At 50.1% G+C, this 6,501-nt stretch overlaps 1 long non-coding RNA gene across 1 annotated transcript; it reads left to right on the top strand.

The window, feature by feature from the left end:
- The first annotated feature begins 204 nt into the window (after positions 1 to 204).
- Positions 205 to 3,085, top strand: LOC141573076 (uncharacterized). Its single transcript, XR_012498644.1, has 3 exons — positions 205 to 279; positions 2,551 to 2,624; positions 2,915 to 3,085. It is a non-coding gene; the product is annotated as an uncharacterized LOC141573076 (long non-coding RNA).
- Positions 3,086 to 6,501: the final 3,416 nt, after the last annotated feature.

The raw sequence follows: 6,501 nt of genomic DNA, 5'->3' as shown, positions 1-6,501 counted from the left end.
TGTGGTAGGTGCTCTTCTTCCCAACACATGTGCTCCAGGCTGGGGAACCCAGTGCGGGGTTAGTACTCCTTGTTCCTCAGGGAGGACCTCTGCAGCTGAGATCACTCCTAATTTTCAACCATCAGGGAGGCTGGGATGGTGATGGGAACAGACTTTTGAGAGCATCCATTTGGGCTAATTCTTGCACTGAACTGGTTCCCTGCAGGCTTTGTGGAAGCAGATGCCTGGGGCAGGTCCAAAACCTCGAACATGGTGAGCTGTTCAACTGATGGGGGATGGGTAAGTGCTCAGGCTTTTCCTGCTTATACCTCTCAGGAGCTCCCCTGTCTCCACCCTTCCTACCAATATCTCCAGTTATGTAAATTATATACACGTAACTTTTTCAGAAATTCAGCTGAGTGAAAGAAAATTATTAGAGAAATAACCATACAAGTGGTGGGATAAAAATGATATATTTTGAGAAGACTTAGTCCCAGTTAAATCTCTGTCTAGAAAAAAAAATTAGCTGAGGAAGGTGAATGGGATGTCTGTTTTCTCCCCTCTGATATATATATATATATATAATAATTTTTGTGGTTTATTCTAGTATAACTTAATGAAATATCAATGAAAATGAATGCACTTTGGGGGGAAAGTACTGATTCATTGACTTCTGATTGCCCCCACCCCCAGATCCTGCCATTGTCACCCATGTCATTCATGAATTCAGTAAGCAGGACACAAGAGTTGCTTTGATGGGACAATTCGGGAGGGTATCAGAAGGGACCATTGAAAATGTGTGGGCAGGATCTAACAGGGAATAAAGCTGAAGTACTTGGGGCAGCACAGAAACCCTTACACACCTAAGCCTGAGTAGCAAGCTGAAAAAACAAATTCCAGAATCCAGAGAAAGAGCCAGTGTGGTAGAGGAAACCCAGTAAGAGCTGTGGCCTCTGCAGGGGAACACAGAGAACCCACCGTACATGGGAGTAGGGGTGGAAGATATGGGGAAAAAATCTTCTACCTCACTGTCCATTAGTCTCTTGCTGGTGCCTCTAGGCTGCAGAGATGCTATCTGTCCACAGGAACAGGCTCTGAGGTACAGAGCAAGTGAAGGATGGTGGCGGGTCTGCAGGGGCATCTCAAGAAGGTCCAGCATACCATCTCATGGGACTGTGCTTTAACATGTAGGTTTTATTATCATTCAGGTATGATGAGGCCAACAAGTGAGAAGATAACTACCATTGTAAAGATAGTTGGTTATACTCACAGATCCCTAGAGACAGGAGACATGGTTACCATGTAGGGCCATGTGGGGAAGCACCAGGGTCAGTCATAAGGCGTAAGAAATGTGGACAAAAGCCTTTATTGTGGTTTCTGTAGGGAGAAACTGGTGAGGCAGGGTAAGCAGGCTTAGGATTAGTTGGTTTGAGAAATGTCAGTGGGCTCTGGGGTGTAAGAGCTGTCCTGAGTTGTCTGGCACCTGGCCGTGGGTGATTAGGGCAGGTGGACAGTGCTCCTGAGTGTGAAAGCCCCATAAACGCGGCAGAAAGTGGGCTCTGGATTGATTGGTTTGCATGCAAAAGGAGAGCTGGTAGGGGAGTCATTTATTCTCTCTAGGAATTGGCTACCACAAGAAGTGCCATCCCTCCATGGTTAGCAAGGCCCAGAGATTAGAGCATCAGACACAGAAACTAGAAAATTACAGGCTGATAATAGCTCATATTGGAAGGAGCATGGTCAGGGTAGATGGAAACTTAAAAGTTGCTGTCACTCTGGAATACATAAAACCTCTGCAAAAGCGTCTTCCTACAACCCCAGAGTAGAGGGATGCCAGATGCCCAAAGAAGTCATTACCATGTCAGTTTTAAATTCACATTATTCTAGGAACCAGATGCCCCAGGTTCAAGTTGCTAAAGGGCCTCAGGAAGTGGTCAGCTCCTTCCTGGCCACCTTTCCAAAGCCTCCCCACCGGCCACACACCTCTTCAGTGGCACCCTCTTGACACCACAAAACATACCACTCTCTCCCTGCCAGCTGCAGCCTCCACAGAGGACTAAGACCCCGGCTTGCTTTTTTCTCCCACTTTGTCTCAGGTCCTGGTTCCCTCTCACCCCAGACAGTGAGCTCTTTAGGGCTATGACTACATCTCCCTTTAGACCAACTCAGTGGGAACCTGGCGGGTCTTACTGATCCAGCTTTGCGTATTATGGGAAACACACTTGAGATCCCTGGCCAGCTTTAGCTGGCACTTGGCACTACTGGGAGCAGGGCTTGATGAGAGGAGAGAAGCTCGCATCTTGGGAAAAAGTCACCACACGGGATCAGATGAAGACAGTGACACAGTTGCCACGATCCAAGCCCACCCGCACCCCAGTGCCTATTTGCACTGTCACTGCCATGTGCCGAGCAGGATAACAGGCAGAGCTGATGTCAAAGCAAATGGGGAAAGAGGAGCCAAGGACAGGACTGGGATGCCTGGGGAGGGCGAGGGAGGCTGGACGGTGATGGGAGCAGACATTTGAGAGCATCCATTTGGGCTAATTCTTGCACGGAACTGTTTCCCTGCAGCCTTTGTGGAAGCAGATGGCTGGGGCAGGTCCAAAACCTCGAACATAGTGAACTCTTCAACTTATGGGGGATGGGTAAGTGCTCAAGCTTTCCCTGCTTACACTGCTCAGGAGCTTCCCTGCCCTCATCTGCCCCAGGCCTGCTTCACTCCAGCTTCTACACCACTCTGTAGCCTGGCATGCCCTCTTTTCCAAGCCCCTGACTCAGCATCCACCCTGCAAATGCCTGCTCAGCTCAGAAGTCAGCTAGGGGACCTGTCTGCTCCCCTTCCAAATTCTAACCTCATGGGAGGGGGCTGCTATTTCTGTGTCCCTGGCTTTCTGTGTTCCCCCTAACCACCACACTTTTCATTTCTGTATTGTAGTGGCTGAATTTCTCAATGTCCTCATCTGTAAAATGGGATTAATAATAGTACCTACCTCAAAGATTTGCCATGCTGACTAAATGGATAAAGGCACCTCAGAGCTTAGAAATAAGAAATGCGAGCTAATAATGCATATTTGTTATGATGGCTAATAAATGATCTATTATAGCTGATCGCTCATCTGTGTCTGCACAATCCCAACTCTTGCTCATAGATAAGTAAATGCTCACATGCAATGACAACCTCAGACACAGATGGTCAAGTCCAGTCCAAACTCACAAGATCCTTGGCCTGGCTGCTGGACCGCGGGGGTTAGTGTGCTGAGTATTGTGCGGGCATCATCTCTGGTAATCCCCATGACAAGCAAATCTGGGCTGGGCAGAGGAGAGTGGTGAGATGCTTCTCTAAAGCTGCCTGGGAAGAGCTGGGCTCTGTGCTGGGTCTTGAATGGCCAGAACTTGGCCTCTTCTGTCCAGCTCTTGCCGCCAGCCCCTGGCCTCAGAAAAAAGGCTGGCAGGTGGCCTGATGCCCCGTGTATGGCCACATAACCTCACCTTGTGCCCGACTATGATGCTCTAGGCTGAAGGGGGCCTGGATTCCCCAAAGGCTGAGCAGCTGGAGCTGGCCATGGGTGATGCCAGCCCCAGTACCTGGCAAATGGCTGCATGCCCTCTAATCATCCATTTCTAAAATCTGCCCATTAATTCCCTCTAGGCAATGGATGGGGAGCTGCACCCTCCCTGCCTACCATTTAATCGAACATAATTAGGTTCCATTATTTCAGTCGTGTTGATTCTTGAAAAATCATTTTAAGTTGTCGTCCTTTTTTTATGCTTTGGGAAAGGAAAGCATGAAAGAAGAGGAAAAAAGAAAAGCATACCTGCACCCCCTGCCTGGCTCTTGGTCCCCCTTTAGTCCCCTTATTTCTACTGACCCGTTCCCTTGGCAACTGGCAACTCGCTCCTGCAATATTCAAAGGAAATCTCACAACTGCACATCAAATAGGACACAGGGGATGTTTTCAGTTGTCTGAGACTGACAGACAGACATTCACACACCCAGGGAAGACACAGACACAGAGACACAGAGATGGACAGAACGATGGAAACAAAGATAAACAAGGAGAAAGACCCAGCACAGAGAGAAAAAGAAACCCAGGGAGATGGACGTAGGACAAGAGATGCCAGAGCTGACAGACAGAATGATACAGAGACAGATAGACAGACACTTGAGTGGCAGGAGGAGACAGATATAGGAGAGACCAAACCAGAGACAGAGAGAAAAGACAGATAGACACAGTGAGATGAAAAAGAGGCAGAACAGAGAGATAGAGATGTCTACTGGGTAGGGTGGAGGAATAGAAGGAGAGAGAAAAGAGGGCACAGAAACAGGAGATGCGGTGACAGTCAAATAGAGGAGGCAAAGGGAGAAAGCTGGAAGCACCTGGTCCTAAGAGATCTGGCCACCCAGGAATCCCTCCAAGCTCAGTGCGTTCTCCCTCCTCCCTCCTCTCTCCCTCTCCTCTTGTTCCTACTTTTCCTCCTGATCAGACTTCTCACCTCAACCAGACAGTTCCTCCCCTGGTTCCCACATACCTTTTATCCCTCTTGTCTTTGTCAACATTTCATCACACCTGTGTGCCCAGGGAGGGGGCATGTCCTTCCTGATGGCTATCCCTGTACCTCCCTGGCTCCATTATGAATTCCTAAAAGTGAGAATGATTTTGCTATAGATTCTAATGACAGAACTCTAGACACCGTGGCAGACAACACACTGTGGAGGTCCCTATCAACTTACAGAACCCTGAGGAGGGCCCCAGGAGTTCCTCCTTAGGGTTAAGGATTGGGGTCAGTGTGTGGGTTGACAGAGGCCACTTGAGGAGGAGATAGTGGTCTCAGCTGGCAGGTGTGTCCCTGTGCCCTTGACCCCCTCACCTCTGCTCAACCCCCTCACTTCACTCAGGCCCAGACCCCTTGGCTTTCAACCTCTGGTGTGAGCCTGATCATAGGAGGGCTGTCAGCTAGAAGGCTGGGATAAGAGACTAGAAAAGTAAAGATGCTGAGCTCAGAAGGCAGAGGGAGAGTGAGAGGGCAGAGTGCAGGGCAGAACCAGGGTCCCCCTTGAGGGAAGCATGACAGACCAACCTAGACCTAATCACCAGCTCTGCCACTGACCAACTGGGCCACCATGGAAGACATTTAGCCACTTCAGTTTCCTCATCTATGAACTTGATAAATAGCCCGGAGTGACTGCCTAGTGAAGCACGGAGAGTGTATATGTGTAGTGAGCGCTGATAAATGACAATGACAATGATAACAATAACTCACCGCTTCTTGGCAAAGACATAGCTGGATGCCTGTTTAGGGATCCCAAACTCAGTTTCCTACTGGGCCCAGCAGCAAAGAGCATGAGGAGTGAAATGGGACCTCAGGGGAGGTGGGATGGTGGAGCTCGGGAACTCATCTACTACATGGGCTCAGCATGACAAACTGCCAAATTTTCAAAAGGAGCTGTCGCGACGGGTGTTTTAATTTCAAATCTTTGAGTGTTACATATTGGCCACACATTCCATTTGCAAAGCACTCTGCAGGGCCATATAAAGCATTAATGTGCTAAATTGTTGTGAGCCCAGTTTGCAGCCGGAGTCACAATTGCAGGTGCAAGGAGCCAATCCACCAGCAGGAACGCCCTGCTGGTAGCTCCTCAAAGAGACTGAGCAGGAGCAGGAAGTCTGCATATTCCATGCCGTAGGGGCAGGGGAGACTGCTGCAGACCAGACCACATTCCTCAGGTCAGTGGGTCCTGGAGGCACAGGACCCAGGACCTCAGCCAGGTTGCCAGGAGAACCGTAGTTCTGCTGCAGCCCCACCTTACCCACCCCTGATTCTGCCTTGGAGCACACAGAGGAGGGCAGGCCATGCCCCTAGGGCTACAGAGATAGTCCCCAAGATGCAGGCTCCAGCGTGGGCTCTGTGAAAGGGAATGTCAAAAACCATGGTTCTGACATTGTAGTGAGGGTTGTTGCTCTGAGGAACTTGATTCAAATGCAGCCTTCTGAAGCCATCCCTGGAGTGTGATTCGGTGGGTCTGGGTGGTCCTGCAATGTGCATCTTAAGAAACATCCCAGGTGATTCCAATAGGTGCACTGCAGACCCACTGGGAAGCAGTTGGCTGGGACAATACAGTGTCCTGCCACCCTCTGGGACAGCTCCCATGGCCCTAAGGAACTGCAGTGTTCCCCCACCAGAGCCCTGGCTCCTCCACTGCTGGCCAGCAAGAACCCCACAGGCCCTGCTGCCCCCACACTGCTGAATCTGAGGAAAATGTAGGGACCCCTGCTGCTTGGTAACTCCCAGGGAAGACTGACTGTGCAGGAATCGACTCTACAAAGGATCCCACAGATCCCCTCCCTCTGTGCTGCTTACACCTCTCCCAGTCCTTTAACCACCAGGACCCTAATAAGTGTGGTGGGGGGCGGTGGGCACTTTTCCTCGGGAAGCAACCAAGGGCCACAATTGAGGCTGCCTGGGAGGTGTTGTTTTGGTATGCATGGTAGACACCAGAGGCCCCAGCAGCACCCTCTTTGG

Source organism: Rhinolophus sinicus, linkage group LG09 (assembly GCF_036562045.2).
Source record: "Rhinolophus sinicus isolate RSC01 linkage group LG09, ASM3656204v1, whole genome shotgun sequence".
NCBI lineage: Eukaryota > Metazoa > Chordata > Mammalia > Chiroptera > Rhinolophidae > Rhinolophus > Rhinolophus sinicus.
This window is presented reverse-complemented; position numbering and strand designations above follow the sequence as displayed.